The 24,531-nt window shown below is 46.1% G+C and overlaps 1 protein-coding gene and 1 long non-coding RNA gene across 4 annotated transcripts in view; one reads left to right on the top strand and one right to left on the bottom strand.

Moving 5' to 3' along the window:
* MAPK4 (mitogen-activated protein kinase 4) overlaps positions 1-24,531 on the top strand; it is a 172,654-nt gene that overhangs the window by 126,571 nt on the left and 21,552 nt on the right. The gene's annotated exons all lie outside the window — the stretch shown is intronic.
* Positions 2,750-24,262, bottom strand: LOC138985409 (uncharacterized). Its single transcript, XR_011462460.1, has 3 exons — positions 24,131-24,262; positions 23,951-24,000; positions 2,750-4,785 (listed from the first exon to the last, which is right to left on the bottom strand). It is a non-coding gene; the product is annotated as an uncharacterized lncRNA (long non-coding RNA).

Consider the following 24,531-nt stretch of genomic DNA (forward strand, 5'->3'; position numbering starts at 1 on the left):
CCTGGTCCCAGAGCTGCCCCGAGCTCTCATTCCTGCTTCCTTCTCTTGTCCATGACACCATGTTTGCCCTCTGCTCTCCACCACACCTCTGACAGCAGGCATTGGGGAGCTGTTCCTTAGTCTCCCTGCTGGGCCGTGCTGGCCCCTCCTGTGTCCCCAGATGACCTGGACGGCAGGTTTCCAAGATGTCGGGGCCTCTGGAGTATGGCCGTGAAGATTTTATTCTGCGTGGCACCTGCTACGCAGAACTGCTGCCATCTGTAGAAACCATGAGTCCTCCTGAGGTAATCTCAGTTAAACAGTTATGATCTGCAGGACGCATCTTCTTGGAGATGAATATTTCCCACTTTACATCCCTACACTGTTGATTTTGGATTTGGAGTCACAATTCCCTGTGTAAGAGAGTGAGCCCAGAGTGACCATCCTGGCCTGGCTCCACAGGCCAGCACCCTGGAGGAAGGAGGTTGTCTGTAGATTGCATGATGAAGGCAGAGGAGTCTGAAGCCAGAAGACTAAGCTTGTAAGTCTGGTTGTCTTGGCTTTTTATATGAGCTCCGCTCTGTGGTCACCAGCTGCCCTTATTCCTGGCCCCAACCAATTTGCATATGGTGGGTGGGTCAGATGCTAATGAGAGAATAAACAGGTGAGAGCTACTCCAGCTAGGGGACCAATATCGTCATTTCGAACCTGAACATTTTCCCGCAGTTCACAATAGTGAGCCCTGGAAGTTCTTTCCCATCCTTGATAACTCTGGGTCCTCCCACCAACCCTCTGAGGGAGGCAGGTCACATTACTTACTGTTCTCACTTGACAGCTGAGGACTAGGGAGCCCCAGGGGCTGAGAGGTTCATCTAAGACCCGCTGCTAATAAGTAGCAGTGGCGGACCAGGCCTGCCTCTGGGCACCAGGAGCAGCTGATGCAGCTGGGCTCAGCTTCAGAACTCGAGAACCCCCCTGCCGCCTTCCGTGATGAGGGAAGAGTCATAAGACAGGGGGCACTTGATTCTGCTTTCCCGAGAGGACACGAGGCAAACAGAGCACTTCTGTGACCTTCTCCACACCCCACGGTGAGCAGACAGGGAACCAGACGGGAACTGACGGCCCCTGTGTCCTCGGCCCGCCCTCCTCTCTGCGGGTCTCTTCCCACCTTCCCACGTGCCTCCTGCTGCCCCCCAGCACTCCCACGGGCCCTCTTCTTCCATCTCTCCCCACTGGAAACTTACTGAGGCCCAGGGCCTGCCTCTTGGGAACACAGGCTCCCACCAAGGGACCAGAGCTCACTACCCCAGCATTCAGCCAGTTGGAAAAGTGCTACCAGCTAGGGTATCACTTTTCAGTAGAATATTTGCCTTTAAACTCTTTTAAAAACAATTTGGCTGAAATAAACAATTTACCCATTTAAAGTGTACAATCCAATGGCTTTTAGCATATTCAGAGTCATGCATGTAGCACCAGCATCAATTTTAAAACGTCCTCAGACATATTCCTAAAAGATCTCACCCACCTTAGTCACCATCCCCCAAAGTCTCCACACCTCCCCACCATCCTTGGCAAGCAAGAAATCTACTTTCTTTATAGATTTGCTTATTCTGGGCATTTCACATAAATGGAATCATGCAATATGTGATTCTTTGTGACTGACTTCTTAGTGTTTTCAAGGTTCATCCACGTGGTGGAAGATTTTAGTACTTCCTTTCTTTTTACTGCTGAATTACATTCCACTGTATATACAACATTTTGCTTATCTATTCCTTAACTGATGGATAGGTCAGCTGTTTCCACTTTGGGGTTTTGGATTAACGCTGCTATGAACATTCATGTACACGTTTTTGTGTTTACAGAGGTTTTCCTTTCTCTTGGATTATATACATAGGACTTGAATTACTGGGTCGTATGGTACCGTTGGAGGAATTACCAGGATATTTTCCAAAATGGCAGCACTATTTTACATTCTCACCAGCAATGTGTAAGGGTTCAATTTCTCTAAATATTCACACACACTTGAGATTCTGTTTTTATTCTAGCCATCCTAGTGGGTGTGAAGTGGCATGTCATTGTGGTTTTGATTTCCATTTCCCTGGTGTCTGATGATGTTGAGTATCTTTTCATGTGTTTATTGGCCATTTGTATATCTTCTTTGGGGGACTGTCTGCTCATATCCTCTGCTCATCCATTTTAAAATTTTTTATAGAATTGTACAAGTTCTTTATATATTCTAGATGCAAGTCTCTTATCATATAAACAGTTTGCAAAAAAAAAATTTCTTCCATTCTTTGGGTTATTCTTTTTACTGTCTTGGTGTTACCCTTTGAAGCACAAAAGTGTTTCTTTTTGATGATATCCAGTTGATGTACTTTTTATTTTCTTGCTCTTGCTTTTGGTGTCGAATCTAAGAAACCATAGCCTAATCCAAGTTCATGAAGATTTAACCCATAATTTCTTAAAAGTTTTATGGTTTTAGTTCTTACATTTGGGTCTTTGATGCATTTGAGTTAACTTTTATATAAGATGTGAGATTTTTGTCATAAGTTTTGAAATCAGGAGTGTGAGTCTGACAACATTGTTCTTTTTCAAGATTGTTTTGTCTATTTAGGTCATAAAAAGGATGCATTCTATAAGGATGAATCTTGAAACTGTTAATACTAAGTGAAAGCAGTCAGTTACAAAAGGCCACATACTGTATGAGTCCATTTATTTATATATGAGTCCATTTCAAATACATTATATGAAATATACAAAATAAGCAAATTCAGAGAGACAGAAAATAAATTTGTGTTAGGAGCTAGAGGTTGGGGAAAAATGGAGTGTGACTTCCAATAAGAATGAGGTTTTATGTTGGGGTGACAAAAACATTCTGGAATTAGGTGGTAATGATGTTTATATAATCTTGTCAATGTACTGAAAACCACTGGATTCTTAAATAGTGAATTTTATGATACGTGAATTATATCTTAAAAAATTAAGCAGATCATTTGATATCACTGTATCTATTAAAGAAATTAAATGTGTAGTTAAAAACTACCTCACAAAGAAAACCCCAGGCCCAAATAACTCCATAGGTGAATGTTACCAAATATTTAAGTAAGTACCAATTCTATAAGCTCTTTCAAAATATTGAAGAGAATGGACTACTTTCCAATTCATTCTAAGCATTACCGTGAAGCCAAACCTGGCAAAACCATTACAGGAAAACAACAGATTAATATCTCCCATTAACACTGATATAAAATTTCTAAACAAAACTATCAAATTGAATTTAGCAACATATAAAAAGGAAAATGCACATCAGTCAAGTATGTTTTATCTCAGGAATGCAAGTTTGGCTTAATATTTGAAAATCAATGTTATAACCATTTTGGAAAATGATTTGGCAGTTCCTTTAAAAGTTAAACTTACATCTACCATGATTCAGACATTGCACTTCTATATATTTACCCAAGAGAAATGAAAGCATATGTGCATACAAAGACTTGTGTATAAAATTTTATAGCAGCTTTCTTTTCACAGAGAAAAACTAGAAGCCACCCAGATCCATCAACATCCATGTAAACAAACTGGGTCCTACTCAGCCTTCACAGGGTGACCAGAGGGGCCGCACTGCTGGGATTCATAGGATACCTTCTGCAAAAGAGCCAAGGTCAGGAAAGGTACCACCCTACCAGATACATAAAAATAAACAATAAAAAAACAGCAATTTAGGTGAAATTAGGCAGCGGAAGAACATGTTCCAGATTAAGAAATAAGATTGTTAAAAGCCCAGAAAAATAACCAAGTGAAGTAGAGATACACAATCTACCCAAGGAGGAGTTTCAGGGTAAGGATCGTAAAGATGATCAAGGAACTCAGGAGAACTGATGCACAGAGCAAGAAATTAGACGATTTAAACAAAGAGTTAGAAAATATAAAGAACAAACAGAGATGAAGAATATAGTGACTGAAATGAAAAATATGCTAGAAAGAATCAGTAGTAAACTAAACGATATAGGAGAATGGATCCGCAAGCTGGAACACAGTAGTAGAAATCACCGATGCTGGACAGGAAAAAGAAAAGAAACGAGGACAGTGTAAGAGACCTCGGCAACAACATCAAGCACACTAATATTCATGGTACAGGGGTCCCAGAGGGACAAGAGAGAGGGAGGAACTGAGAACATGCTTGAAGACATAATAGCTGCAAACCTTCCCTAACCTGGGAAAGAAAACACACATCCAAGTCCAGAAAGAAAAGAGTCCCAAACAGAATCAACCCAAAGAGAAACACAAGACTCACTGTAAATGGCAAAAAATAGAGTATTAAAAGCAACAAGGGAAAAACAACAAAGAACATACGAGGGAACTCCCGTAAGGCTATCAGCTGACGTTTCAGCAGAAATTCTGTAGGCTGGAAGGGAATGGCATGATATATTTCAGCTAATGAAAGAGAAAAACCTACAACCAAGAATATTCTACCTGAGTAGAATTCTTCCTGAATGAGAGCAAGGTTCTCATTCAGATTTGCCGGAGAGATCAAAAGAAAGAGAGAGGATCCAAATCAATACAACCAGAAATATAAAAGGAGAAGTTACAATTGATAGCAACAAAATACAAAAGATCATAAGAGACTAAAACAGACAACTATCGGTTCAGTTCAGTCGCTCAGTCATGTCCGACTCTTCGCGACCCCATGAATTGCAGCACGCCAGGCCTCCCTGTCCATCACCAACTCCCGGAGTTCACTCAGACTCACGTCCATCGAGTCAGTGATGCCATCCAGCCATCTCATCCTCTACCCATAAAATGGACAACCTAGAAGAAAGGAACAAATTCTTAGAAAGGTGTAGTCTCCCAACACTGAATCAGTAAGAAAGAGAAAATATGAACAGACCAGTTACCAGTAATGAAATTGAATCAGTGATTAAAAAAAAAAAATGAACTCCCAACAAACAAAAGTCCATGACCAAATGACTACACAGGTGAATTCTACTAAACATTTAGAAGAATTAACATGGCTTCTCAAACTATTCCCCGCCCCCCACAAAAAAGCACCAAAAAAGTGCTCCCAAACTCATTCTACAAGGCCTACATCATTCTGATACCAAATCAGACACAGATACAACAAAAAAAGAACATTACAGACCAATATCATTGATGAGCAAAGATGCAAAAATTCTCAACAAAATATTGGCAAACCAAATCCAATTATACATAAAAAGGATCATACAGCATAATCAAGTGGGATTTATCTCAGGGGTGTAAGGGTTTTTCAATATCTGCAAAATTAATGTGACGCACATTAACAAGTGCATGCATGCTCAGTCACTCAGTCGTGTCCAGCTCTTTGCAACCCCACAGACTGTAGCCTGCCAGGCTGCCCTGTCCGTGGGATTCTACAGGCAAGAAAACTGGGTTGCCATTTCCTCCTCCGGGACTTCTTCCTGACCCAAGGATCAAATCCACATCTTCTACGTCTCCTGCATTGGCAGGCAGATTCTTTATCACTGTGCCATCTAGGAGGCCCCATATTAACAAATTGAAAAATAAAAAGCATATGATTACCTCAGTAAGTTTAGAAAAAGGTTTTGATAAAATCAATATCCATTTATGATAAAAACTCTCCAGAAAGTAGGTATAGAGGGAACCTACCTCAACATAATAAAGGCCATATATGACAAACCTACAGCTAACATCTTACTAAACGGTGAAAAGCCTACAATCAGAAATAAGACATGGATGTCCACTGTCACCACTTTTATTCAACATAATACCAGAAGTCCTAGCCCCAAAAATCAAACAATAAATGAATCCAAATTGGAAAGGAAGAAGTAAAACTGTCTCTGTGTGCAGATGACATGATAATATACATAGTAAATCCTAAAGTCACCACCAGAAAACTACTAGAGCTCATCAATGAATTTGGTAAAGTTTCAGAATACAGAATTAATATACAGAAATCTGTCACATTTCTATATACTAACAAGCTATCACAGAAATGAAGCAAACAATCCCATTTACCACTACATCAATAAGAATAAAATACCTAGGAATATACCTACCTAAGACAGTAAAAGACCTGAACTCAGCAAACTCTTAAGACACTGATGAAAGAAACTGAAGATAAGATAGATGGAAAGATACGCTGTGTTTTTGGACTAAAAGAATCAGTATTGTTAAAATGACCATACTACCCAAAGCAATCTGCAGATTCAGTGCAACCCCTATCAAAATACCAAAGGCATTTTCCACAGAAACAGGACAAATAATTTTTAAATTTATATGGAAACACAAAAGTCCACAAATAGCCAAAACAATCTTGAAAAAAAACATAGCTGAAGGTATCGTGCTCCCTGCCTTTATACTACAAAGCTACAATAATCAAAATATTAATGGTGTTAGCACAAAAACAGACATATTGATCAATGGAACAGACTAGAGAACCCAGAAATAGACCCACACACTGAAGGTCAATGTATAACAAAGGAGGCAAGAATATATGATAAAGAAGAGACATTCTCTTCATTAAACAGTGCCAGGGAAACTGGACAGCTACATGCAGAAGAATGAAATTAAAGCATTTTCTAACACCATATTCAGAAATAAACTCAAAATTATTAAAAATCTGAATGTAAGACAGGAAACTCCTAGAAGAAAACATGGCAGAACACTCCTTGACATAAATGTGGCAATATTTTTTTGGATCTGTTTCCTAAGGCAAAGGAAACAAAAGCAAAAATAAACAAATGGGGCCTAATTAAACTTAAAAGCTATTGCACAGCCAAGTAAACCCTGTGAAAAGACAACCCACTGAATGGGAGAAAATATTTGCAAATGATATGACCAATAGGGATTAATATCCAAAATATATAAATGGCTCATACAACTCAACATCAGGGGAAAAAAATGCAATTTAAAAATGGGCAGGGAAAAAAAAAACTCAAAAAAAATAAAAATAAAAATAAAGAATAAAAATGGGCAGAAGACTTGAATAGAAAAGTCTTTTCTATTTTTCCAGAGAAGACATATAGATAGCCAAGAGGCACATGAAAAGATACTCAACATCATTAATTATCAGAGAAACACCTATCAGAATGGCTGTCATCAAAAAGACCACAAATAAAAAATGTTGGCAAAGATGTGGAAAAAAGGGAATCCAGTACACTGCTGGTGGGAAAGGCAACTGGTGCAGTCATTGTGGAAAACAGCACAGAAGTTTCTCAAAAAATTAAAAATGGAACTACCACCTGACCCAGCAATCCCACTCCTGGATATATATCCAGAAACAATGAAAATACTAATTTGAAAAGATGCATGCACCCAAGCGCTCATGGCAGCATTATTTACAGTAGCCAAGGTAGGGAAGCAGTCTAAGCGTCTATCAACAGATGAATAAAGAAGAATACTATTGGAATACTACTCAGCCATAGAAAAGAATGACATTTTGCCATTTGCAACAACATGAACGGACTTGGAGTGTATTATGCTAAGTGAAACAGGTCACAGAAAGACAAATACTATATGACATCACTTACACATGGACTCTGAAATATAAAACTAGTGAACATAACAACCAAAGAAAACAGACTCACAGATACAGAGAAAAAGCCAGTGGTTACCAGTGGGGAGAGGGAAAGAGGAGGGGCAAGACAGAGGCAGGTGATTAAGAGGTAGAAACTGCTGTGTATAAAATAAACTACAAGTATGTACTGTACGACATGGGGAATATAACCAATATTTTATAATAACTACAAATGGAGTATAACCCTTAAAAATTATGAATCACTGTTATATACCTGTAACTTATTATATATCAACTATCAACGAATATTTGAATGCTGGCCATGGGCTGGGCGCTAGGGATAGAAAACAAACACAAGACTGTAAACAAGGGCTCTGCCTGCGTGGAGTTTATATTTAAGTGTGAAGCTTAGGTAGACTAGATACTTCATAATAGTCCTCAGGTTCACCCACACAATCCTTTCAGCCCCAGGTGGAGTCGTCCCCTCCCTCCCAGAAGTGCAGGAGGGCTGGATACAGGGCTGCATGGAGCTGGGCTTTAGCCCCGGAAGAACCACGGTTGGGTTTTCTCCTTTCTCTCTGGGGGTTCCCCTTTAGGCCTCTGGCTCACCAACCATGCTCCTACCCTGACTAGCAGGAAGGGGGTTAGGCCTGGTGGCCCCTCCTGTCTTTGGGGGACCTTCTCCTCACCCTAACCTCCATCAAACACCCTTGGAGGAGCCTCTCTTTTTGCTTAAACTCCTTTCACTGGCTTTGTCATTGCGACTCAGACAAGCTCTGAGTCCCGTCATTCCTTTGGGTCTTCGGGAGAGCTGGAGACGAGGCGTGGAGGGGGAACGACTCTCTGCCCTCACCAGGTAGGGCTGGATCCTTCCTTAGAGCAGCTCCATGTCCTCAGAGCGGCCACAGAGTAGAGAGGAAGGTCTGTCCCGAGGAGGACTCCCCACCCCGGGGGCTCTAGAGACCATCAGCAGAGAGGTCCTGGGAGGAAGCTGAATAGGGTGGAGGCTATTGCAGGGATCGAGAAGCAGGTTCTGGGCAGGTCTGGGGACAAAGGGACAGGAGCAGCATGTGTGGTGACCCACAGGGGTCGTCACATCTGCAGGTCTGGCTCCCTGGAGGTGGTCCCAGCCCACCTGTGCTCACCAGTGGGTCCCCTCCCCGTCACGCCTTCTGGATTCCTTTGTGGAGGCTCCTTGCTCAGGACGCTCGTGGTGGGCATCCCACAGCCCATCAGGAATGCACAGACTAAGGAAGTCACTCATTTGGGAGCAAAACCCTGGCCTGAGATTCAGACAATCTGGTTTCTAGGCTTCCTTCCCCTCCCGGCTCAAATAGCAGGAGCAAATAGCACTGCTGTGTGCCTTGGTTTCCCCATCTGGAAGCGGGAACAGTGGCCGTTCTTCTGAGGGCACAGAGACACGATTAGAATTGAAAGTAATGTGGGCTGCTTTCAGAGACCAGAAGAAAGACAGGCGTCGGGGTCCCCAGTCCCAGCCCAGCCTCCCCACGTTACCACTGTGACCCTGAGCAAGTCACCCCGCCCCGCGGGCCTCAGCCTCCTCACTTGTCAAATGACAGAGCGCCCCTGCTTCCCACACGCTGCCGTGGGGAAGATCAGAGTTCAAAGAGGAGGACACGCTCAGAGACGCAGACGTGCCACGTGTGCGTGAGGAGGCACAGCGACCACAGAGGGAGCAGCGAGACTGATGATCAAGGCAGTCAAGGACTCCCCCACCCGTCCCAGGGCCTTCCCCTCAGTCCATCTCAAGACAAAGACCCCAGAATTCTAACCGTGAGACCGCGTGGGATCAAAGCAACCTTCGTCCCTGATCATCGGGTCTCTGCCCTGCTCCTCCGGGAAGGCCAGCTGTGTTCACATCACCCCCAGACTGCGTTCGGGAGCAGCAGCCAGGTTTAAAGACCATCATCATCCTGAGGGGTGCCAAGTGATGACCCTCAGCGTGTCCAGCTCCCCGGTGGGCTCTGTTGTTACAGTGATGTATGTCTGCTGCTTTCACGGGGAATCCTGCCACTGGAGCCAGCGTGTCCGTGCTTGACGAATTTCCTGGCTAGCTCGGGGCAGGCAACACTCAGCAAAATAACAATTAACAGGAATGCTCAAGCAACCAGAGTGGCGTGGTTCTCAGGGACACAGACGTGAGGGCCACGTAAGAGCCTAGATTTCAGCTCCTCTCACTGCCCAAGGAGGCCCTCCCACAAGTGTCTTGCCCAAGATGATGGTAAAGTCTAGACTTGACTCTGACGAGCAGATAACCACAAAACAACTACAAGTTGCATCACGAGTTCCCTTGTCCTTTGGACCATCAACTTCCCATTGGTTCCAAGTCTGAATACTCTGTAGACCAAACGCCAGATGTCTTCCACATTTTCTACACTTCTCTCTGGTGCCTGATGCCATGATGAACTAAAATTCAGAAAGACCCGGAAGCGAAGAATGTCACTCAGTCATCACAAACTGAATTCTGTTCCCTGGGTGCTAGGCACCAAGGCCGGAAATCAAATGGGGACATTTCAGAGATATTTCCAGACACAGAGGTTGAAACAAAAAGCCTTTTCTGCTTAACTCTCTTTTAGCCAGAACACCAAATCATCTCCACAAAAGCACTGAAACTTCTGCATGATATTAACACTCTGCTTCCTTCCTGAACAATGGATTTTCTTTTCAGAAGTGGCTCCTGATTTATGCAAACCAAACCACCCTACTCTGTGCTATTGGAGAGCTAACGCAAGGCATGTTTGTTCACACTCCAAACCCAAAGTCCATTTTGCAAACATGCTTCCCTTTAAGCTTGTACATGGTAATCAGGTTGAGGTCTTCCTGCAGCCAGCGTGGGCCCAAGTTTTCTGGGACACATCTGCTCTGTGCAACAAGATTTCCTTGACATCTTTCTCAGTTGTTTGGCGATGTGGGTGCCCACGGCCATCCCAGAAAGGAGTACTGCTTTTGTCAACTCCACTCTGGTTGACTGGAGGAGAGAGGAGCAGAATCAGGACTGAGGTCACGGATTTTGAGCAGTGAGACCAAGGAAGCCAGACAGAATGGATGTGAGATCCCTAGCAAACCCACCTTAGACTCAGGACCCCTAGCCCCCAGCCTTCTCCACAAAGCCTAGACTGGGAAAGCCCAGAAAGGAGGGATGCAAGGCCTAAGTCAGAGCCCCTGAAGGCTCGTCTCTCCCAAGCTAACTCTTCTGCTTCACCTGCCTGCTGTTTCAGGTCATTACAGTGACCTATGCAACCGGGCAGCTGTGACCTTGCTTCTCTCCAGGGCTCCTTAATAATAGGCAGTAGAAAAGGAAAGTAATCGCTGTACTCCTATTTTAAAGTGATACTGTTCAGGTTGGGCTTTTACATTTCTAAGCCTCTCCCACTCCTACTCTTTTAGATCCAGGTGTGAGTTGATATATAAATTATCCTCACTTGCTTCCAGAAAAGCATCTTGCTGCTAACAACGCTTGACACAGTGAGTTAACCTCATTGACACATTACAGAGCACCCAGATGCACAATGAGACCAAGACATTCAGAACAAAAATTTAAAGAGCTCTGAATAGAGACTGTAAATGACAAAAGAATTTGACACTCACTATGTAACCACTTAAAAAGCTCCTTTTATCCCAAAGAGAAGTCATCTGTAATTGAGGTGAAGAAATCAGGTGAAGGGAAAGTATAATAATTTCATTTTTGAAAAGAAAGTATATATGTGTGTGGATGGAGAGAGGAAAGGAAAAAATGAGAATTATGCTAGCAACCCATTCCAGTACTCTTGCCTGGAAACTCCCATGGACAGAGGAGCCTGGTAGGCTGCAGTCCATGGGGTCACGAAGAGTCAAACAGGGCTGAGCAACTTCACTTTCACTTTTCACTTTCATGCATTGGAGAAGGAAATGGCAATCCACTCCAGTATTCTTGCCTGGAGAATCCCAGGGACAGAGGAGCCTGGTAGGCTGCCATCTATGGGGTCACACAGAGTCGGACACGACTGGAGTGACTTAGCAGCCGCAGTGATTCCCTTTAGGGAATGGGGTTGGGGGGTGATACCTTGAGAATCAAGGAATAACTCACTTCGAAAGATTATTTCTTTAGTGGCTGAGATTTTTTAAGTGAACCTATTACCAACTTGCAATTAAAGAATAAAACAAAAATCTATCTTGCAAGACAGCAAAAGGAAAGCTCCAGAGATGAATCTGCCAGGAAGGCAAAGCATCTTCAGGAAGGGCAGGGCACCTGAGAGGCAGGAAGTATCGAGAATTTGACTCTCACTTGTAAAGAGAGGATTCGTGGTCAGTTGAAATTTAACATTTTTTCTGCCTTCTGATGGAGGCCTGTGCTATTGAACTTAACAAATCCTGGAGCATATTCTGTGTAAGAGCCTTCTCTCTGTACGTATGGGGTTTCCTGCACACCCGCACATGGTCATTTAAACGCCCATGTGGCATTCAGTAGAGGCAGTTTTCCGAAACCAGTCTTCAGGTCAAAGCATTAAAAAAGATAAAGCCTGGCAAAATTTTTTTTTTTTTTTGCACAATAGGTTTTATCACTCTCAGGTTTTACTACTGAAAGCTTTCCAACTGAGGCTCTTGCCCCATGTACCTTTGTGCAGAGAACACCTCTGATGGTCTCAGAGAGTGAGTATGTGGAACCAGGACCAGTTTTAGCCAAAACTGCAGAGCTGGTCGGGTCTGTATCTCTTAGTGTCCTCTCTGCATCCCTTGGTCACATTAGAGCTTCCCTCCTCACTTTGCGATGCCCCATCTCCTTTCCCATCCTTCCTTATACCCACAGGAGCACCGCTGGGTGCTTCTTCCTTCTCTCAAAACCCTCCATGGATCTTAAAGGGAGCTGGTATCAGTCATTTACATTTTAGTATGAATGTTAACATATGGCCACAGAAGCAGGAAGTCTTTATATCTTAAGTTTTACTCTTTACTGTGACATGGAAGGTTGAATCCCAGGGAAAGGAATTTCCAGGCAACAGCCAGCAGGTGGAGGCAATATTTTTCAAGCAACCTTCCTGCTGCTACTAAGTCACTTCAGTCGTGTCTGACTCTGTGCAACACCACAGACGGCAGCCCACCAGGCTCCCCTGTCCCTGGGATTCTCCAGGCAAGAACACTGGAGTGGGTTGCCATTTCCTTCTCCAATGCATGAAAATGAAAGTGAAGTCGCTGTCATGTCCAACTCTTAGCAACCCCATGGACTGCAGCCCACCAGGCTCCTCTGTCCATGGGATTTTCCAGGCAAGAGTACTGGAGTGGGGTGCCAGTGCCTTCTCCAGAAAGCACACCACCTGACTGCTGCCTCGATCTTGGGTCTTCCTGCCCAGAGGCTCAGTACAGGGCCTCCCCCAGTCCTGGGGGGCCCCCTCTGCTCTCCGGAGGATACTTTTCATTGTTCTCCACTTTGTTCATTTTTCTCCTTTCATTGTTCTCTAAATGGTGCGTGTCAGGTCTCTGGCTCAGACCACTCACCTTTTGTAGGAGAGAATCTGGACACCCAGGACCCAGCAGGGCCTGGGACTCACTGTTGAGAGCCCAGGAGAGGTAACTCTGGAGAGCACTGTGTGACCTTGGGACTTCCCTGGTGATGCAGTGGTTAAGAACCTGCCTTACAATGCAAGGGACGTGGCTTCGATCCGTGGTCGGAGAACTGAAATCCCACATGCCACAGAATCACTAAGCCCGCACGCCAGAACTAGAGAGTCCATGTGCTGCAGTGAAAGACCCTGCATGCCACAACTAAGACCCAACACAGCCAAATTAATTAATTTAAAAAGTTGTGTGACCCTGAGCAAGCTAGTCATCCTCTCCCAGCTCAGTTTTCTTACCTGGAAGAAGGACATAATGGCTTCTCTTTTCTTGTGTTGTATTAAGGATGGATTGTGATCAAGAAGGCAAAGTGCTCAGCACGAGGCCTGGCAGGCCGGAAGCCCTCAGGAAATCTGAGTGCTTACTTGGTGGAACAAAGCAAGGCACAGGGGAGGAAAGAAAACCCAAAATCCCAAAGGTGGAGAGAACTTGGGTTCTCTGCCCCCAGGATCAGAGAACTTGGCACAAGGACACCTATTCTTGTCAACTGCTTTGATCCAGGGGCCTCCTATGGGTCGTGCAGCGAGAGAGTACACGTGAGGGTTGGCTGACGGCTCCCAAGCCCAGCACAAGATCGGAAATGATGGCTTGTAAGTAAGGAGAACTCAGGACGGCAGTCCCTCTGTTATGCAGCCTCACTCATCTGAGGCACAGGCAAGACAGAAGCTAAAGGATCGTTAGCTGCTGAGCAGATGGTACATAGCTGGTGCACGACGTTTATCATACACTTTACCTGAGCCTGTGTACCTTCACTGTATACGTGGTTCTCACAAAATTCATTATCCAGTTGTCAAGGCCACCATGGATGAGAGGCAACAAACTTAGGGTGAGACAGGCACCGGAAGCGCAGACAGAAGTGACAGCCGGGAGTCTGCCAAGGAAGGAGACAGAAAACTAGAAAGACAGACATTAGAATTAACAAGGAGTCACAGCCATCAGGCTCTGGAAGAGTGTCTGCCTCCCTTTGATTTCTGAGTGCTGTGGTGTGTGATGGCTCAGAATTCAGAATTATGACGTCCAATTTCTTGACCCTGCAGAAGGATGTTCAGCTACAGTCAGTGCATGTTAAGCAGCCAGCGGTGTGTATAACGTGAAGGACAACAGAACCTTGCGGGGGAGATGTTCAAGTGTGCATGGGCTGTCCACAGATTTCATTATCATTTCATTCCCATGATAATCCTGGGGTAAAGGCAGGACTCCTGCTATCGTCTCCCATTTGACAGAGGGTGAAGCGAAGCCTCAGGGTGGCTAAGAGACGGGCCTCGGCTCACGTGACTAGTGTGGACTAGAGCTGGGCTTCCCCCAGGACCTCTGACTTGCAGTCCAGTGCTGTTTGCACCACGTGGATGCTTTCAAACTGTGCTCCTGGGAACCCCAGGGTTCTGCCTGGAGGCTGATACAGGGGCACCGCGCCCCCTCCCCCAGCAGGGCTGTGACTTCCCACCTCTGATGCAATGAGGATTGCTCAGTATTTGTCCGCAGGAGTCTTTAGATGAGGAAAATAAAATAAGATCCTGCTGCCTGGGGGAGAAAAAGAATGGAAGAAAGAAAAACTGTGAAATGTTGCCCAAAATATTTGGGGAACATTTCTATCCAATTAAAATCAAAAGAAAGTCACAGGGCTGTGTGCGCACAGGGGAGCCCTGCTGCTCTCCAGAAATCTCAGTCGGCCAGAAGGGCTTTTTCTGGGGATGTCCAGTCCTGCTGGAGGCAGGTTCCCCAAAGGCTGCCCCAGGTGGGCTCAGTCGCTGACCTTAGATGGAAAGATCTCAGCCTGCACTCTCCACGCCCCTCCTCCATCCCCTACACGTGCACCCAGGGTCCCCAGGCCACCCAGGGCCATCAGGGATCTTTACAGTCCCTCTCATGGGCCACACGAGTTCTTCATCCTCACCTCAAGGCAACACCTGGCAAATTCCTCAGTGATACTCAGCTGACCCAGCACCATCACTTCACGTGGTGTCCTCTGCCCAACAAAGCCATTCCTAAATTCTTTCACAGGGGCTCACGCCTGTTGTATTTCAACAACTTAGTACTTGTTGAATGAATGACAGTTATCTTTCTGCGTGTTAACAGTGGCCTCACGTCCCCCAGAGTACCGCCGTGTCATGTCATTTATCTGAGGGTAACATCGGGCCCTGTGACAGGTCCCCAGCAGCGTCATCTGCAGACACAGGGCTTCTGTGACACCATACCGGTGGCCACTAAGTCACCTGGGAAGAGCTGGCCCGTCTCACTTTGTCACTCTGCACCCACAGCCGCCTCACAGAGAGGAGGAAAGAGCCTGAGTGACACCAGATGTTAGTCATTCCCGTGTCACCACCGTGACCACGGGCAGACACTTGCTGAATGCAGACAGTCTGGACTGGGTATTTTAAGAGGGAAATTATATGACTTCTCCTTTACCTGGCCACTGTCAGAAATCGGTCTGACTTGGTAAATAGCAGTGTTGACTATGACTGGAGCTGACGATCCAAGGGGAAAGCCAGAACACAGACTAAAATCTTAGCAAAACAGACAAGGTGGCATCTAGCCAGTGTGGAGGGAGTGACACAGATAGTGTCCTTTGTCGAAAACTTTCCTTTCCCCGCCTCCCTTTCTGGCCCCATTTCCCCCCCTCTCAATTAGAGGTCATTTTGGAGCTGTAAGGGCTTCCCTGGTAGCTCAACTGGTAAAGAATCCTCTTGTAATGTGGGAGACCTGGGTTCGATCTCTGGGTTGGGAAATATATCAGAAGAAAATACTTATGGATGTGAGACTTGGACTATAAAGAAAGCTGAGTGCCGAAAAATTGACGCTTTTGAACTGTGGTGTTGGAGAAGACTCTTGAGAGTCCCTTGGACTGCAAGGAGATCCAACCAGTCCATCCTAAAGAAAATCAGTCCTGAATATTCATTGGAAGGACTGATGCTGAAGCTCCAATACTTTGGCCACCTGATGCGAAGAGCTGACTCATTTGAAAAGACCCTGATGCTGGCAAAGATTGAGGGCAGGAGGAGAAGGAGACGACAGATGATGAGATGGTTGGATGGCATCACCAACTCAATGGACATGAGTTTGAGTAAGCTCCAGGAATTCGTGATGGACAGGGAGGCCTTGTGTGCTGTAGTCCATGGGGTCACAAAGAGTCAGACACGACTGAGCAACTGAACTGAACTTAGAACTGAAGGGGTCAAAGAGGATGTCTTGAGGTGGGGGTAGGGTGTGAAGTGAGCCCTGTGGGTTGTTAGGATGTAAATAGGAAGGGAGGGAGGAGCCTTTCCAGGGGAGAAGAGAGACTGGGGGAGGGGCAGAGCAGGAAGAACCCAAGAGAGCAGGCTGACGGGTATGAAGACAAGGCAAGAGACAAAGAACCATTAAAGTCTCTTTCACCACGGAGACTGACAGAGTGAAAGCTGAGGAGCTTCTGCGTTGTTTTTGTTGAGCCCTGACAGCAACCTGGTCAAGTGTGAGCTCTGTCTTGCAGATGAGCAATCTGTAGCTCAGAGAGGTTAAGAAAGTTACTGCGAATCAACAGCAAGTACATCACTGGCCCAAGATTTGAACCCAGGCTCACATTCTCAACACAGATACCCAGCATCGGAGAAATCTTTGTCTGGAGGGGCAGTGCAGGCTGCCCTGGATGAGGAGTCAGGTCCTCCTGCTAAGAAAGCCCAAAGATACTTCAGTGCAAGATTCAGGGTCCCAGCAGGGCAGAAACACCTAGGAGGATTTGTAAAGAATTTTACTTTTGGAGTAAGGAAACGGCAACCCACTCCAGTATTCATGCCTGGAAAATCCCATGGACCGAGGAGCCTGGGGGGTTCAATCCATGGGGTCACAAAGAGTCGGACACAACTGAGCAACTTCTGTGTGTGTGTGTTTACTTTTGCTGTTAAAAAAAAAAGGCAAAAAAAAAATCAAAGTCATCGTCATGGGAAGAAAATTAGACCCTTGTTGGACACTGTATTGGGCTTCCTTGGTAGCTCAGGTGGTAAAGCGTCCGCCTGCAATGCAGGAGACCTGGGTTCGATCCCCGGGTCAGGAAGATCCCCTGGAGAAGGAAATGGCAACCCACTCCAGTACTCTTGCCTGGAAAATTCCTCGGATGGAGGAGCCTGGTGGGCTGCAGTCCATGGGATCGCAGAGTCGGACACGACTGAGCGACTTCACTGGACACTGTATGAGTTTGCTAGGCCTGCTGCAATGAAGCGTCACAAATTTGAATGACAGAAATCTAATGTCTCACAGTTCTGGAGGCTGGAAGTCCAAGATCAAGGAGATTTGGTTTGGTTTCTCCTAGCACTGTGAGGGAGAATCTGCCCTCTGCCCCTCCTCTAGTTGCTGGCCATCTCTGGCATTCCTTGGCTTGTGGGAGCATCACCCCAACATCTGCCTTCATCTTCTCCCAGCAGGCATGCATGTCCAGATTTCCCCTTTTTGGGGAAATATTGGATTTGTGGGGAAATTTGGCCATATTGGATTAGTGAAAGTGTTAGTCTCTCAGACATGTCTGACTCTGTGCGATCCCATGGACTGTAGCCTGCCATGCTCTGTCCATGGAATTCTCCATGTAAGAATACCGGAATGAGTTGCCATTTCCTTCTCCAGGGGATCTTCCTGATCCAGGGATAAAAGCCAGGTCTCCTGCATTGCAGGCACATTCTTGACTGACTGAGCCACCAGGGAGACCTATATTCCTATATTGGATTAAGATCCACCTTAATGACATCATCTTAAGTAGTTACATCTGCAGTGACCCTATTTCCAAATAAGGTCACCTTTTGAGGTGCTGGAGGTCGGGACTTCGAGATGCAAATCTTGGAGGACACAATTCACCCTACAACAGGCTTCCTTACATTTATAGTTTCTGTAGATTTTATTTGAAGTACCTACAGGAAAGGAGCACCAGGCTAGATCAGTCCTAAGGGCCTCTAAAGATCTCTTCCTGGCCTGGGCGACCCCACGAGCGGAGCAGTGTGGAGAGAACAGACCATGAAGTCCTGACCTCGAGGTGGGATGAGGCTTGGACACTTGAGTCAAGAGAATAGCATGAGACAGCGCTCCCTGGCGTTGAACCCCACTGTCCAACCCCAAAAGCTGCGTGGGGACATCGTGGGCTTCCCTGGGAGAGAAGCAAAAGCCATCCTGCAGAAACTGCAGGTCCAAGAGAACAGTATGTTGGGTTATACTGTGGCTATACTCACTCACTGTATGTTGGGCTGTACCCTGTGGGCCTGCGGGCCTTGTAGTTGCCCGGCCTCAAGACCAAAGCAAGAACCCAGAGACAGTGACGGAGACCGCAGATCTTACAGGTCGGAGGCAAAGGGTCCTGGAGCAACACAGCACCGTGTGAGGAGCAAGGCATGGTAGCCGTCTTGACTACTCCGGGGAGGAAGAGGCCATCATTTATAGGGGGAAGTAACGTCAGGTGGGCTTGTCAGTTACCGAGGGCGATTATTAAGCCTTATAATTAAGAGGACTGGATGGTCATGCCAGTGAAGCAGGGACTGGCTGAGCAGGACACACAAGAGAACAGGCATCTCAAGTGGCCTAACCGTACACCCTGGGAAAGACTATGAGGTTCCAATCTGGGGTCTCTTCTGGGTCCAGGGACTCTCCTCCCCACTTGGCCAAGGGCCAGAGCAGCCAGCATCAGCTGCCATGAGCTGTGTGTTGCCCTTAACACAGCCTGGGAAGTCAGGGGCAGGAACAGCCCCTTTTCCCAGCGTAACTTGTTTACACGGAGTGTAACCGAGAACATGTTTAATTGGGGTGATTATCCACATAGACACAGACAGTGACGGCAGCACTGGCTGGCTGCAGTGAGGCTGAGGTCCTGGGAACGTGTAGGCAGTCAGCCTCGCATGGGGCCCCTGGCACATGCTTGGAAGAGACGCGTGGTGAGGAGGAGAAGTGGGTTGTGAAAGAACCAGCGAGAAACTCAAGAGTTCTGGTTCTGTATACAGAACAGTTGTTCTCAAAGGCTGGCCCCCAGACCAATAGCGTCAGCATCACCTGGGAACTTTTTAGACAAGCGTATCCTCTGGCCCTGCTTCAGACTCACTGACTCTGAAACTCTGAGGGTGGAGCCAGGGCTCTGAGTTTAACAAGCCCTCCAGGTGATTCTGATACCTGCTTCAGTTTGAGAATTGCTGATGTAGAGCATCACGAAGCTGTTCAAAACAAGACGGGGCTCATTCACAGCTTCAGCACTTAACTAGCTGGGTCACTGTATCTTTATCTAAGCCTTACTTTGTGCGTGCTCAGACGCTTTAGTCCTGTCTGACTCTTTGCGACCCTATGGACTGTAGTCCCTGCCAGGCTTCTCTGTCCATGGGATTCCCCAGGCAAGTATACTCGAGTGGATTACCATGCCCTCCTCCAGGGGATCTTCCCGACCCAGGGATCAAACTCAGGTCTCCTGTATCTTCTGCATCTCAGGTAGATTCTTTATCCCTGAGCCACCAGGGAAGCCCAAGCCTTACTTTGCTGCTGCTGCTGCTAAGTCGCTTCAGTCGTGTCTGACTCTGTGCGACCCCATAGACGGCAGCCCACCAGGCCTCCCCTTCCCTGGGATTCTCCAGGCAAGAACACTGGAGTGGGTTGCCATTTCCTTCTCCAGTGCATGAAAGTGAAAAGTGAAAGTGAAAAGTGAAAGTGAAGTCGCTCAGTCGACTTCTTAGTGACCGAATCTTAGTGACCCCATGGACTGTAGCCTACCAGGCTCCTCCGTCCATGGGATTTTCCAGGCAAGAGAACTGGAGTGGGGTGCCATTGCCTTTATTTATCTATAAATAGGAATAAAAACACCTGCCCTACGGGAGCAGCAGGTGGACCGCAGAGGTGGGAACTTCTCTGCTTTGTTCACTGCTCTGCCCCAGGACTCAGAGCTAGAACATGACAGCTCAGCAGATGGTTGCTACGCTAGTGATGCAACAAGACTATGGTGAGGTATTCGTTGAAGTTCTGCATGTAAAGTATTGATGCAATGCTTGGCAGGCATCTAGTAAGTGCTCCCTGATCATGCGGGTTATAGACAGATGCTGGTGATGGTTAGGAGTTCCCCTTCTGCAAAATGAGAGGCTTGGTTGAAATGACCTACATCATCCCTTTTAGAGAGGAGTCAGAAGATCAGGTCCACAGCCTCCGCGAGTTCTAACTGCACCAAAATCTCTAAATGGGGAGGAGAAAGGAGGTTGGTAGGCTGTCATTTCATCCAGAGACGGGAACAGAAGGAAACAGGACAATGTTGGTCACCTGTGCGTCTTGGGCCCAACAAGTACAGAGCGTAACTCAGCCATCTAGAGAGTTCTCAAGGGCCCCTGAGTAGCTTGGAGGTTTCCAGATGAGTCTGGGTCCTAACTCCTCAACGTGAGGCCCCCTATTGGCAGACAGCCCACAGGTGCAGGGTCGTGGGCCCTGCCCAGTGAGCAGTTTCTCAGAGCTGCTTTGTGGGATGGGCTTGTCTGGGCCAATTAACTTAGTTACAGGAGCTCACCCATATTCCTCTGTCACTCTGAAAAGTGCTAAATCACAGCAAGAGTTCCTTAAAGGACAAAAATGCTCTTTCCTTCTGGGAATCAAAATGACAGCTGATTATGGTTTTCATTCTCCTGAAGGCAGAAACCCAGTCAGGGCCTAGGTTACACTACTGGGCCTTGCCCACACACTCCTGTGGGTGGCACATCTCAGATCAACAGGAAATCAAATCGGGCAACAAGTTGGCAAGTTTCAGTGTCAGCCTTCCACAGAGTGGCCAGTGGCCTCCAGAGTCAGACCATCCCAACAGCCCTAAATAGCAAAGAATATAACCACAGATTCTAAATTAAGAGTATACTATGAACCCTATGCCCATAAATGTTCATTTATTAAATACATATATTTATTAAATAGTAATATGAAGTGAATAAGTTCTTAGAAAAATATAATTTTATCAAAATTTGACTCAAAAAGAACACCTCAACAATGCAATAACCATTAAAGAAACTAAATCAGTAGTTTAAAAGCTCACAATGAAAACCTCAGGCCTTATAGTTTACAGGCAAACTTTTAAATAACATAAGTTTAATCAAACTCTCACAGAGAACCTAAAAAGAGGAAATACCCTGCTACATTAAAACATTGCTACCAAAGTCAGAAACAAAGGAGGAAAAAAAAAGATCACATGATCATTTCAACAGATACAGAAAAACATTCTAGAAAATTCAGTATCTGTGAATGATAAAAACTCATACTAACTAGGAAGAAAAGGATTTCCTTCACTGAAAAATGGTTTCTACCAAAAATCTCAACAATGTTTTATTTAACAATGAAAGTTAAAAACCTTTTTTAAAAGCTAGGAACATGCTAAGGTTGTCACTTACTGCTCATCATTACACTAGTCCTGGCAAGCAAAATAAGGCAAAACTGTTATTATTCACAGATGATCTGACTGTGTAAATAAAGCCTCAATCTACAGCCAAATTAATAGATTTAATAAAAAGACTTTAGTAGTGTTACTGAATATAAAATCAATATATAAAATTCAACTTCATTTCTATACACTGGCTGTAAGCAGAAAACATAATCTTAAATAATATACCATTATATTATATATGTATATAGCAATTATATAATTGCTATATTATAGCATTATATATAGAGCAATCAAACAATATGTGATAACTTGGTGATTCAGTTCGTACCCGGAGTTAGGACAAACCTCACAGGTTAAGGGCATTCCCCCCCCCAGAGCTACCTACACTTCAACCACAAACTCAGGGTTTCCCAGGCCACTTGCAAAAATAACCAACTAGCCACAAATTTGAGGACTCCCATACCCCCTCGCTTGAACAATTCACAAAACTCGGGAAAGCCCTATACTTAAAATAGGACTTTTTAAAGCTAATCCAATAAACTTCAGATACAGACCACAACCAGCCAAAAGATGAGGCCCGTGGGGCAAGGTCTGCTGCTGTTAAGTCGCTTCAGTTGTGTCCGACTCTGTGCGACCCCATAGATGGCAGCCCACCAGGCCTCCCCGTCCCTGGGATCCTCCAGGCCAGAACACTGGGGTGGGTTGCCATTTCCTTCTCCAATGCATGAAAGTGAAAAGTGAAAGTGAAGTCGCTCAGTCGTGTCCGACTCCTAGCTACCCCATGGACTCCAGCCTACCAGGCTCCTCTGTCCATGGGATTTGCCAGGCAAGAGTACCGGAGTGGGTTGTCATTGCCTTCTCTGGGGCAAGGTCTAGGAGGGTCCCAAATGTGAAGCTTCTTGGTCACCCTCTCAGCAAATTGATGTGTATCACCAACCAGGGACTCTTACTTAACTTTCAGTGTCCAGGGTTTTAACTGTGGATATGTTTACATGGTTTGCAGCTACTTCTACATAGAGTTAAGTTAGTGCCTTAGCATCTTGGTGTAGGAATAACTTCCAGGAATACCTCTGTGGCTCACCAAATCAACTCATGAGTGTCACGACAAAACAGCAGGGCCCACCCTATAGCTCACAGTACAAATCGAGTAGGACATCACGGACAACCGGGTTGATGAGTGTCATGGATTCAAAGAACAGATGTTTAGTTACCATGTAAGAAAATTGGAAATGCCCCCCAAATCTCACAGCTCGTAAGCAAAAGAATATCTAAGTAAAGTTTTTCCCAAATTTGACAATAATCTTGAAAATTTATACGACATTGGTGATAACGAGTTTTGAAGGTAAAAGAAACTTCTAGACTATTTACCCAACTAAAGAATCAACTGTATTAGAGGAAAGACTGAGTTACCTTTTCAATTATCTGTCAAACACTGTATTACCTTTAAATTCTGCCTGTAAAAAATATTACAAAACTGTCATAGACAACATCAGAGATTATGAAATCCATTCACGTGTTTGCTACCCGCACTTTGCCAAGCAGCTAATTAGTAAAAATGTTATTTTTATGAATGTTGTGATGTTTGTGCTATTTGCCAGCTTTTCAGAATTTTTAATTTGCTGCACTTTTCTGATTCAAAAATAAATATTCACTTCCATACCCAATTTCATAACTTCTAAGGACCACCCCCACCGCCCCCCCAACCCCCAGCATGGATCCACCCTGCCCCCTTTCTGCTCCATTCTTCACTCGGTGCCTGCCTCCTCCCCTCTCTGTCCCTCACCCAGCGTTGACTTGTTGCTGGTTTAATGATTGTCTTTGCAGTTGAGCCAGCAAACTCACTGTCTAGAATTGGGCTGTAAGCTCCTTGAGGATAGTCCCCTAACTTAGAGCATCACGCCCAGGGCCAGCAGCACCAGAAACACTGAAGAAATGCTGTTAAAAATACCTGTCTGAAATAGGACCGGTGTTCCTGGCGCAGGTGACCCGGGCAGCCTCTCAGCGTTGGGACACTTCTAAAGAAGGCTCATGCCAGGGACCTGCAGCTTTTGTAGGAAGAGAAGGGTTTCCGCAGAAAGGATATGGCTCCTGATGGATAACTTGAGCCGGCTGGTTGCCTGGTCAGCAAGGAGAGAAGACCCTTCTCGAGGTCAGGGTTGGGCAGGGTTACTGAGCCTGCATTCAGACCCTGCCAGAAGCAACAGCGGAGAAGGGCTGGAGTCTGCGGTCTCCCCTCCACCCTGCCGCCTGTGTGCGCTCTGGGCAGTGGGCTGGCCTCAGTGCCTGCACTCCCCACACCTCTAATGGCTTCTGTAACAGGCAGCCCCCCTGCCTTGGCTCAGCAAGTCCAGTGGCCCTGGCCCTCGGAGGCTCAGAGATAAATGGGGGAGGAAGTGTGTTTCCATCCACACGGAGCACACTCAGCAGTGGCCACAGCAACCGTAGAAGACAGGGCGCAAATGGGCCAGTGTGTTTCCTCTCCCAGGTATACACATTAACAAGGACCTTACCTGGGACTTCCCACAGCACATCCTGTGAACAACTGGTCCCTAAGATGTACCTAGAAAAGAGAAGTGGTTACACTGACAGAGAGAAGTGCCAAAGACTGCATCCTTAGCCCCTGAGACGGTAAAAAAAAAACTTACTAGCCGCTGCCAACCTGTCCCAGGGTGTTTGTCCACACGCCTTACCTGCCCCTAGTAGCCCCTCTGGGGTGTGGACCCATCTGGGGAAATACTGCCTTCACTACAAGCAGCAACTGTGGGTGAGACTCGCCAGGACAGGCAGGTAGTCAAATTCAGCAGTCATGGGGCGCTTCTGGCTCCTTCTACCAGCAGCGACTTCCTTCCGACACACAGGCTTCCTTCCCCTGGTCACGGGCCTTCCTGCATCAGGAGCCCTGAATGACCACCACCTCCTCCCCCCGACTCCTCCCCTTCTCGGGACCCGGGAGAGAGGGGTTTCTAACACCTGCAGCCCAAGGCCTGACCCCTCCCACTGACATCTGTGAAGTGAAGCCACCTGGATGCTCTCAAGTCTGCCTTCTAATTTCCACCTGATCCTGGGTGGAAACAAGCAAGGCCACGAGGGC

Source organism: Bos mutus, chromosome 24, assembly GCF_027580195.1.
Source record: "Bos mutus isolate GX-2022 chromosome 24, NWIPB_WYAK_1.1, whole genome shotgun sequence".
Taxonomy (NCBI): Eukaryota; Metazoa; Chordata; class Mammalia; order Artiodactyla; family Bovidae; genus Bos; species Bos mutus.